Genomic DNA, 12,145 nt, shown 5'->3' on the forward strand with positions numbered 1-12,145 from the left:
TGTCACTATCTAATTTCAATGAATACTTTATGTAACCTTCACATACCCTATTGGCTAGGCTTTACTAATCATATTTTATTAATGGAGAAGCTGATTGTCAGAGAGTAAAGTCAATGAAATCATAGGTACAAAGAACGATCAAGTAAAGATTTGAATTCAGTGTTGTCTGATTCCAAAACTCATGCCCCTTGTAGTATATCATGTTACCTATTTGTGAGCAGTGATATTAATAGTAATGCCTGTTTTTATCTTAGTTTTTATTTTACATATATTCTCTCATGTACTTTCATAATAATTTCATAATACAGTTGTGATAGTTAATTTTATTTCAATTTGGCTAGGCCACAGTGCCCAGGAATTTGGTTAAACATTATTCTAGATGTTTCAATAGAGGCATTTTTAGATTAGATTAACATTTAAATCAGTAGACTTTGAGTAGCGCAGATAACACGAGTTGGCCTCATCCAATCAGTTGAAGGCCTTGATGGAAAAAGACAGACCTCTCCAGGGGAAGGGGCACATCTGCTTTCAGACTGTCTTTGGACTTGAACTGCAACTCTTCTTTGAGCCTCCAGTCTTCCAGCCTACCCTGCTGATTTTGGACTTGCCAAGCCTTCCCAACTATGTGTACCGATTCCTTAAAATAAATCTTTCTCTCTTTCTGTATGTATACATCCTGTTGATTCTGTTTCTCTGAAGAACTCTAATACAATAGTCATTATTACCCCTGTTGAGGATGTGTAAAGAGCTTCAGAAAGGTTTAGTAATTCTCCTCTTAAACTGGTGAACTCTCCAAGATCGCACAGGTAATAACTGGAGGACCTAATACTCGAAATCAGTTCATTCATCTCAAGCCTATTTTTTTTCTATGTTTTTTGAAATTATTCTTTAAAAATGAATACATAGTAAAGCTCAGTTTATAAGTTTCTATGGTTACTCTAACAAATTACCACAAACTTGGTGACTTAAAATAACACAAATTTATTCTGTTATAGTTCTAGGGGCTTTAAGTCTAAAATCAGTTTCACTGAACTGAAGTCAAGGTGTGGGCAGGGCTTGATGGAGCCTCTGGGAGAAGAATTGATTTCCTTGTCCTTTTCTGCTTCCAGTGACTCTATGTTTTCCTTGACTTGTGATCTCTTTCTCCATCTTCAAAGCATATTACTCCAGTCTCTGTTCCCCACATCACCTTGTCTTTCTCTTGTCTGTGGTCGTCTCCCTTTTCCTCCCTCTTAGGACACTGTGATTACATCTGACTCACCTGGATAATCCAGGATAATTTCCCCATCTCAAGGTCCTTATTTTAAAGTTTGTTTACTTATTTATTATGAGAGGCGGATAGAGGGGTGGAGGGGCAGAGAGAGAGAGGGAGAGAGAGATCCCAAACAGGTTCTGTGCTGTCAGTGCAGAGCCTGACACAGGGCTCGAACCCATGAACCATGAGATCATGATCTGAGTTGAAATCAAGAGTCAGACACTTAACCAACTGAGCCACCCAGGCGCCTCTCAAGGTCCTCATTTTTATCATATCTGCAAAGGCTCTTTAGCTGTATAAAGTAACATCCACATGTTTCAGGGATTAGGACTTGGGTATTTTAGGGGCCGTTATTCAGCCTATCACTCTCAGATTTCTTTCCACTTCTCTCTCTCTCTCTCTCTCTGTAATATATCAGTTAGTTTTAGTTTGATTACAAAAATATGCTTACTTTTCCTTTACTTTCTCATTTACCTTGTTAATTCTATTATGAAATACATTCAAATGAGGGCTCTGAACAGGAGTGATTAGAAATATTAGAACAAAAGATACAGAATTGTTGAATTAGAAAAACACATTACATCTATTCTCAAAAATTATGGTTTAGAGTCCATAGACATCCTCAGAGCCCATACATTAAACTTTCTCCCTCAGGAAAGTTTATCAAATCTATTAATTAACTGCAAAGGTAACTGATGAGTATCCCTTCCATTTAGAAGAACAACCAAAATGTAGGACTCTGGTAGGAAAGGAAGCAGACATAACTCGAATCCTCAGACTTTTAATCAGTTCCCAGATGACTGAGAGCTGACTAAATCCGATGCATCAAAACTCACTTTGTTCCTATGGGTTCTTATTTCCTTCATCCTGAAGAAGCCCCCCAGGGCCTCAGTTACTCAGATCTCATACCCATAAAGCAAGTTTTCTGGTGTCAGCAGCTTATTCTCTCTGCTTCAGCAGCCTCTTGGGGGTCATGCATGCCTCAGCCAGGTCGAATTGTGCAGTGACAAGAGAGCTTGAGCTTTGTGTTTAGAGAGACCCACATTTGAATCCCAAATCCACCACTCAGTATGTGATGTCCTTGAACTTCATGTAAAACTTTAACTCTCCGCCAGAGGAATGTGGATAATAATATTTTGGCACATAGAGGTTGCTTCGAAGGATTGAATGAAAGCAAAGCTATTGTGATTGCCTAGCCTCCGTTATATTTCCTTGGCAGCCATTAACCGTTGACTTATTACTGCGCCTCCTAGCGTTACAGGCAGAATGAAAAGTACCAGATGGTCTATATTTAGAAGCAGCCCTGCTCTTCTTTGCAGAGACGAGGCTAGCAGCGCTGAAGGTGCCTTAGAGGTGTTGACAGAATGGTTGCGATGGCTCAGTGCTTTCCTCCCCAACAGCCATCGCCTCGGCTAGGCTAATAGAACCTCAGTTTTGTCCTGACACTGGGCAGCCCTGGGCAGCCTTCAGAGGATGAGTGCCCGACTCTTCTAGGCCAGTCGTGATCACTAGTCATTTTTGCCAGTGATTAGTTCAGAGGTGGCCATGTGAATTGTTTCCGGTGGATGAGACATAAGGGAACCTCAGGGAACTTTCCTGAGGAAATTCAGGGAAAGGTTTCCTTCCTTGATTGGTTTAATCACCTCCAATTCATTTCTTTAGCGATGAAAGGGGGTAGGGTGGGAGTCCCATCCTAAGGTTATGGGGATGGCTGAACACATGACACCAGACTGGACAGATGAGATTGACAGCAATTTATTAGTTACATGTACTCACAGCCCAGGGAAGGAGGACACCGTGCCCTGCAGGACCACATGGGGATTGCACTAGGGAACAGAGTAGACAACAAGGGCCTCTGGGGACAGGCATTGTAGTTTCAAGAGAGTGGGGATGCTCCCCCTTTCCTGTGGGGAGATGTGATTGGATTCTTTGAATAATTCTTCTGGCTGTCAGGGAACTGAAACTTGTTACTTAAGGATAATCGGGAATTGCACTGATCACCTTGAAAAGGAGGATTGTTTGGCTACAGGACCTTATCCATGGGAAAAGTGTGGAGAGGGGACTTTTATTTATTTATTTTATTATTTTTTTAAATTATTTTTATTTATTTATTTATTTTTTAAAATGAAATTTATTGTCAAATTGGTTTCCATACAACACCCAGTGCTCATCCCAGAAGATGCCTTCTTCAATGCCCATCACCTACCCTCCCCTCCTTCCCACCCCCCATCAACCCTCAGTTTGTTCTCAGTTTTTAAGAGTCTCTTATGCTTTGGCTCTCTCCCAATCTAATCTCTTTTTTTTTTTTTCCTTCCCCTCCCCATGGGTTTCTGCTAAGTTTCTCAGGATCCACATAAGAGTGAAAACATATGGTATCTGTCTTTCTCTGTATGGCTTATTTCACTTAGCATCACACTCTCCAGTTCCATCCACGTTTCTACAAAGGGCCATATTTCATTCTTTCTCATTGCCAAGTAGTACTCCATTGTGTATATAAAACACAATTTCTTTATCCATTCATCAGTTGATGGACATTTAGGCTCTTTCCATAATTTGGCTATTGTTGAGAGTGCTGCTATAAACATTGGGGTACAAGTGCCCCTATGCATCAGCACTCCTGTATCCCTTGGGTAAATTCCTAGCAGTGCTACTGCTGGGTCATAGGGTAGGTCTATTTTTAATTTTTTGAGGAACCTCCACACTGTTTTCCAGAGTGGCTGCACCAGTTTGCATTCCCACCAACAGTGCAAGAGGGTTCCCATTTCTCCACATCCTGGAGAGGGGACTTTTAGGTCATAGGATACTCTCCTAGTTTTTCCAGATGTCAAGACAGTACATAATATTTGGCCTTAATTTTAGGCCATGCACCCTACTGACTTGAGAGAGGTGGAGATGGGCAGAGGGAGAAACAGAGAGAGAGAAGAGGGAGAACCACTCTTTCTTCTCTTTGGATATGGTCATTTGTGAACATGATGGTTGTAATTAGAAACATAACATCAATTTTGCAACCATGAAAAGAAACATTGTGGATATTCCAAGGATGGGGGAGAAAAAGAGCAAGACTGGGTCCCTGATGGATTCTTTGAAGTTGCTAAACCTCCCTTGAAATCTTTTACTACCAGACCTTTTTTATATGACAATAAACCTCTACTGTTGAACCACTTTTAGTCTGTTATTCTGCCCCTTGTAGTTGAAATATCCTGACGTGGAGTGATAGATGCTTCTATTATCTGCTGGGGACACTTTTCCTGTGATTTTATATATGTCTTATATAATGTCTTTTCCGTGACTAATATGGTGATTGTATTGTATTAGTTATGGCTATGCTATAAGGATGGTGTAGAGTCCCTCCTGGACCAAGTTGAAAGACTAGAAAAATCAGAGAGAAAACCAATGGAAAGCTATTGAGTTCGTCAGCCTGCTGCCCACCTTAAAAAGAGAATCTGACTTTTATTTGACTCTTAAACAAAATTTTCACAAAATTTAAGTCATTACTAATTACTTAGTCATCCCTAACATATAAATTTATTCCTAGGCCATTGAGTACCTTCAGACTACCTTATATGTGCCTTTTTTTTTTTTTTATATTTTTTAAATGTTTATTTATGTTTGAGAGACAGCAAACACAGCAGGGCAGGGGCAGAGAGAAGGGGATAGAGGATCCAAAGCGGGCTCTACACTGACAGCAGCAAGCCCGATGTGGGGCTCAAACCCTCAAACTGCGAGATCATAACCTGAGCCAAAGTCAGATGCTTAACCAACTGAGCCACCTAGGCACCCTGGTTACATGTGACTTTAAACAAGATAGGGCATCCGTATATCTTGTTTTTCACCTATTTTGCAGTCCATGAAAAATTTATAGTTAAAATAAGTTATCTACCTTAGAAATGTGACAAAATAAGCCAAAAATAAAATAAGGACCATGTTCTAGAATAATGGAGGACCAATTTCAGATTCTTATCTTCTTTGAATTTATATATTTAATAAGAATAAGCAATAAAAAATGAATGATGTTATACTTTTGTAGGAAAATGGAACAATTTGGTTATTACCAAGATTATTACCAAATGACTTTATTTGCTTAAACCTTGAATCAAATCGTCTCTGAGCCTTTAAATGTTCTATGCTATCATTTTGAAAATTACCTATATTAAAACTTATGTAATAAAATATTTTAAAATTCTTCTAATGAGTTTTTAGTAAAAGCTTAAGAAAACGATATACCAGTTTTAGGTATTGGAATACAATTTTTAAAATACTCATAATGCAATATCTTTTCTTTATTTATTTTTATTTTTTTTAATATATGAAATTTATTGTCATATTGGTTTCCATACAACACCCAGTGCTCATCCCAACAGGTGCCCTCCTCAATACCCATCACCCATCCTCCCCACCCTCCCACCCCCCATCAACCCTCAGTTTGTTCTCAGTTTTTAAGAGTCTCTTATGCTTTGGCTCTCTTCTACTCTAAGCTCTTTTTTTTTTTTTTCCTTCCCCTCCCCCATGGGTTCCTGTTAAGTTTCTCAGGATCCACCTAAGAGTGAACACATATGGTATCTGTCTTTCTCTGTATGGCTTATTTCACTTAGCATCACACTCTCCAGTTCCATCCACGTTGCTACAAAGGGCCGTATTTCATTCTTTCTCATTGCCACGTAGTACTCCATTGTGTATATAAGCCACAATTTCTTTATCCATTCATCAGTTGATGGACATTTAGGCTCTTTCCATAATTTGGCTATTGTTGAGAGTGCTGCTATAAACATTGGGGTACAAGTGCCCCTATGCATCAGTACTCCTGTATCCCTTGGGTAAATTCCTAGCAGTGCTACTGCTGGGTCATAGGGTAGGTCTATTTTTAATTTTCTGAGGAACCTCCACACTGTTTTCCAGAGTGGCTGCACCAGTTTGCATTCCCACCAACAGTGCAAGAGGGTTCCTGTTTCTCCACATCCTCTCCAGCATCTATAGTCTCCTGATTTGTTCATTTTGGCCATTCTGACTGGCGTGAGGTGATATCTGAGTGTGGTTTTGATTTGTTGCAATATCTTTTCTACTAAAGCAATGGAAGTTATTGGATTTTGGGGACTGAAAAAAATGTCATTAATTTTCACTGAATAGAAAATGCTCTGAAAATGATAAAAACATTTAATCAATTTATTCAACCAATTCAAGAACAGGCCAAGAAAGAACAGCTTTTCCTAATCTTCCTGACTTTTCACCTTCTTAAAGGCCTGAGAAGACTAGACATTAAGAAATCTAGGAAGATCACTGGGCACATTAGACCTCTGTGCAAAGCCAGAGGCCTTCTCTCTGGACAATACCTTGTGAACATGTCTAAGGGGCGCTCTCAGCCCTTAGTTGCTCTCTTTCACTTGGTCTGCAGGTAGCAGGCGCCAGTGAGTGAAGAGCCTTATATGCCATTCTCAGGAACAATTATTCAATTCTGAAGTAACTGGGAATCCATTAAAGATTTAGGCCAGAAGGTTTGGATATGATTCCATTAGCTTTATAGCAGGATCACCTTGGTGAAGGATATCGGAGAGGAGAATTGAGACTGGAGCTACTGGGGAGGTGGTTACCATGGTCAGAAGAAACAGAATGAAGACCTGAGCTTCCATAGAAGCACTGAAGATGCCCAGGTGCAGGGTAGTAAAACCAAAAAATCCCAAATGACTATGTGGGGGAGGAGAGAGGGAAATGGAACAGTGAGGGGGATGAGCAAGCTAATTGAAATTATGCTACTGAAAAGTTAAATCGATTCTGAGGTGACCAGGAGCATAGCCATGGGGTTGTAGCATAATTTTTAATTTTCAGATCTATTTCAGATAGTTGAGGTGCCAAGATAAATGACCTCCTGATTACATATTTCAGTGATATATGTACAGTGAATAAAAAATGAATCATGTTGCCATCCATTGTAAACTCTCAACGGTCAAGGACCAAGCTGAACTTTCCAAAGCTCATTTTAGGCATTTCACAAACCTCAAAAATGATAATATTTTCCCCATAAAAGACTCTAGGAAGAGAAGCCTAGAGCATAATTTGAAAGATTTTAGCTTTAAGTAGAAACATCTAAATAAAACTAATTGAGTAAAAAATCATAGAATAAAGTATAATATCAGTTATAAACTGAAAAATTAAAATAATGTGTATAATTTGTTTAACTTCTCAAGAATTACTTATCAATATATTAGTTATTACTTATGAATACATTCTATGAGCAAAGCATAGCATGAATAAGAAAATTATTACCATATTGGTTAGCTAAAATTAAAAAAGGTTATTATCTGAAACACAGAGTTATATTGAAGGAAGAATGAATTTTTTTATTAATAAATCAGAAAATATTCATAACCCAAATGATGGTTTTTGAAGTGGAAGAGACTAAATTCTTAAAAATATTAATTTCTGTAAGTCAGAAATTTTATCCATGTTTGCAACATAGCAGTGTTTTCAAATTCCTAATGAGATTTTTGTAAAATCTTTGAAAATACATAAAATGTAAATTTATTTAAACTAAAAATTATGCCAGATGATGTTTAGAGGTGAATGGGGAAAAGGGGATGCTGGGAAATGAAAGGAAATAAAATGATTATACTTATTGAGATATATTTTACAGAAGTTATGCCATGGAATAAATGGAACATATACCCAGAGAACTGGGTTCAAATTCTGACTTTACCAATTCTTAGTTGTGTCACCTTCATTTCTGCAAGCCTCAGTTTCTCCACTTGTAGAATAGGCCATAATTCATGTTTTCTTTGTAAGATCATTGGTAGCATTAGAGAGAATATAAAAAATCACCCAGCATGACATGAACACTTGTTAAGTAGTAGCTCTTTTTGTTAGGTTGCAATTACCATTTGAAGACCAAGAGGAAGAATTTGAAAAATCACTTTGGTAATCTACTATAATATATTTTTTTACATGCATGTTGTAAGTATACAAGTTTTCTTAAGGATTTCAAAAAAGATGCAAATGAACAAAATGCTTTAAAAATCAATCTACTCCAAAAAATTCAGGTAAGAGAACATAAGAATGCTACACTTGTTACTTGATCACGTGTTAATAACAATGTTTATATAGCTTCAGACACTCACCGAGCACATAGTGTACAGTTCAGCCTGATCAGTATTAATTTTCCTCGTAAAAGCAAGATGAGCCAAATGCCAATGATTTTAAGTTACTTTATTTATTTATTTTTTAATGCGTATTTTGTTTTTGAGGGAGAGAGAGCGTGTGCACCAGTGGGGGGAGGGGCAGAGAGAGAGGGAGACACAGAATATGAAGCAGGCTCCAGGCTCCGGGGGTTAGCACAGAGCCTGATGTGGGGGCTTGAACCCACGAACTGTGAGATCATGACCTCAGCCAAAGTCGGACACTTAACCTACTGAACCACCCAGGCACCCCTTAAATTGCATCTTTATGCATCTTTTCATGGAATTTTATATACAAAAGTAAATTTGCTGCATGTACAGGTAATGGAACTAAACAGAATGTATTATTAGAATCAGGGATAAGGATGGGAATATTCAGGGCACTGTTGCAAATATGGACATTGAACTGCATTCCTAAAGGCAATATGTCTATTTGCCTAAGGGATTGCTTTTTTTTTTTTTTTTCTTATTTTGGTCTGGAAACATTGGTTGGTTGGTCCATAAACTTCTACCTGTGTTTTATGTTCCTGTTGGAAATATTTTTTCTACAAGAATTGTATTTCTCCGACATATACTTAAGTTTATTCTGTCTTCTCATGCTGGCTCAAATCTGGTTACTTACACAGTACTTCGTGGCTAGCAAAATCACGCATATGGAAATATGTGCAAGGTTGGTAATGAATTTTTCACCATTACACAACACCCTGTCCCCAAAGCCATATCTGCTTTAGGGCTTTAATTTGATGTTAAGGTTCTGCAAATGCTATGTAACTGTAAATAAGGCAAAATAAAATCCCTTTGTAAAAATGAAAACCAATAAGTCTAGAAATGAAATAAGTAGAAATGAAAAAATTCAGGTGATGTAGAGAGTTTTGAGATACAGTTGAAATAGACTGTGAAGGCCTCATATTGACAATAAATTAGCTACTGCTTAGTAATCTAATATGCCCACAGGAGTCCCAATATATTTCTCTATATTTTTAGAGTTATTCTGTCATAAGAAGAGAGAATATTTCTTTTTATTACCCTGGGAATTTTCTATATGAAATATTATTTTATGATATAGCAAATAGCTATCAAAAATTGTCAGAAAATCCTCCACATTTCAGAAGAAAACAAGAATGATTTCAGGGAAATTCAGTAGAAAACAAAAACAAGGCCCAGCAGATTTGCTTATATGGATAAATTGAGCAAGGAAAAAAAAAAACACCTGCAATGATAATACACTCTGCATTGGCAGAGTCACATTGAGCAGAAGGGCAGAGGGAGAGGGAGAGAGAATCTTAAGAGGCTCCATGATTAGTGTGGAGCCCAATGTGGGGGCTCAATCTCACGACTGTAAGATTATGACCTGAGCTGAAATCAAGAGTTGGACGCTCAACTGAGACACCCAGGTACCCTGTGAATTTCACATTCTAATGTGGGGAGAAGAGGGACAGGTAAGAATAGGAAGTGCTGAGGGTAGTGAGGGTGCCTGTGTGGATGCAGCGGGGAATGATGTATGCACTGGGTGATGGTGGACATGACCAAGATATGGTGCCAGGGAGTTTCTCCCAAAGTGATATTTGAGTAAAGTCCTGAAGAAAGTGATGGAATGAGCCATGGGATTGTTTGGGGGAAGAACATTCTAGATAGAGGAACAAGTGAAAAAGAACAAATGAAAGATGGGAGCATGTGTGATGGGAGCTCTGGCTAGAGAAGCAGGAGCAAGGGGGAGAATAATGAGAGATTGGATTGGAGAGGTACCAGATTACCTGGAGCCTTGAAGACTATAGCAAGTGCTGCTGCTTCTACCCAAGGAGCCACTGGAGAGTTTTGAACAGAGGAGACACAGAATCTAGCTTCTTCTATTTTAAAAAAGATTACTCTAGATGCTGTGTTGAAAATAGACCACAACCTAAAACTGAAGCTTCCTCTTCCAGACTCCAAATGATTATTAACTTCTGTAGATTGCAAGAAAATTGGCAGCTGAGCTGTTGGCTGAATAAGGACACAGCTCTTCCCGTCTTATGTAATATGCACACTTCCAAATCATGGGACACGAAAGAATGTGTTTGGTTGGCTTAAGCTGACTGACATAGTTAGCCTTATACCTATTTGCCATAAATCTTCTAAATCTTATGTGAAAACACCAGAGCAAGAAAGGGTCACAGATGTTTGAATTAGAAATGCTAATTCACTGAGCTACGACACCTTGGTCAAATTATTTCAACGGTGGAAATAGAGATGATGTTGCTAATCTCATGGGACTCTTATGAAGAACCATGCGTGCACACACCTACACACAATTGCCCAGCTTAGTGACTGACACAAAGTAGGCAAGCAATACATATTAATTTATTTCCTCCTTTGTGGACCTTTTGAAACTTAGTTATTTAATAACTGCAGGAGAATTAGGTACCTGGATTGAGAATGACTAATATAATTAAAAAAAATTTTTTTTTAAATGTTTATTCATTTTTGAAAGACGGAGAGAGACAGAGCACAAGCAGGGGTGGGGCAGAGAGAGAGGGGGACACAGAATCCGAAGTAGGCTCCATGCTCCAAGCTGCCAGCACAGAGCCCGACATGGGGCTCGAACTCACGAACTGCGAGATCATGACCTGAGCAGAAGTTGGACGCTTAACCGACTGAGCCACCCAGGTGCCCCTAGAGAATGGCTAATATAATTTTAATTATAGATGATTTGCATTATTAAGGCAATTGCACTGTGTGCTGACCTCTATGGAAGGACAGCTGTAGTAGAAAAACAAAAGCTAAGCAAACTTATCCTCAACTGTATATTATCATCATTAAATGTCATCCAGTGGACTAAATAGAGAATAAAGTTGACTCACTTAACTAAGGACCAATATTATTGATTACTTAATAATGAGACCTACCCTACATAACTCTATATGTTGGATTTGAAATTTTGGGGCAGGTTCAAAGTGATCATTTTCCCCTCAAATGAAGAATCTGCTCTCCTCCTGTGTATCATTGCCTGCCCTCCCCCACCCCAGGTGATTTTCATGTATATTAGAAAAATAATGGTGATCAAAGAGTTGAGAAGAATTAACATGAGAAAAGCCTCTTGGGGATTAATAAATATTTTGAGGGGTGCCTGGGTCGCTCAGTTGTTTGAACGTCTGACTCTTGATTTTGGCTCAGGTGGTGAACGCAGGGTTGTGGGATCAAGCCCCACTCAGCATGGGGCCTGCTTAGGCTCTCTCTTCCTCTCTCTCTGCTCCTCCTTGGTGCTCTCTCTCTCTCCAAATTAAAAAAGAAGTATTTTGAGGTCCCAGATGTAGTGTTCTCTGCTCTAGCTGATTTGAGAAATGTTTTCTAGGCATTTCTTACCAAAAAATTACAGGGCTTCCCTCAGTACTTACCTAAGAACAGGAACACAACAGGAGCTCCTATTTGAGAAATTCAAACTACAGATACTTTTGAAGCCTTTCTGTGTGCAGGTAGGATAGTTGTTTTTAAAGTGAGAAAAAATAGGGGTACCTGGGTGGCTCAGTTGGTTAAGCATCCAACTTTGGCTCAGGTCATGATCTCACAGTTTGTGAGAGCCTCTCTCTCTGTCCCTCCCCCACTTATTATCTCTCTCTCTGTCTCTCAAAATAAATAAACATTAAAAAAAGTTAAAGTGAGAAAAAATTTCAGATTTTTAAAATGTTCACAATAAAGTATTACCTTCATAAGATATGTGTGAAGAGAGAAAGCAAACTCATTCCCAAATGTA

The 12,145-nt window shown here is 38.6% G+C and overlaps 1 long non-coding RNA gene across 5 annotated transcripts in view; it reads left to right on the forward strand.

Annotated features, from left to right (window-relative positions):
- The window catches only part of LOC113599313 (uncharacterized), a 220,382-nt gene that overhangs the window by 70,510 nt on the left and 137,727 nt on the right, over window positions 1-12,145 (forward strand). The window lies entirely within an intron of this gene.

The sequence above is a fragment of the Acinonyx jubatus genome, chromosome C1, assembly GCF_027475565.1.
Source record: "Acinonyx jubatus isolate Ajub_Pintada_27869175 chromosome C1, VMU_Ajub_asm_v1.0, whole genome shotgun sequence".
In the NCBI taxonomy this organism is placed as follows: Eukaryota; Metazoa; Chordata; class Mammalia; order Carnivora; family Felidae; genus Acinonyx; species Acinonyx jubatus.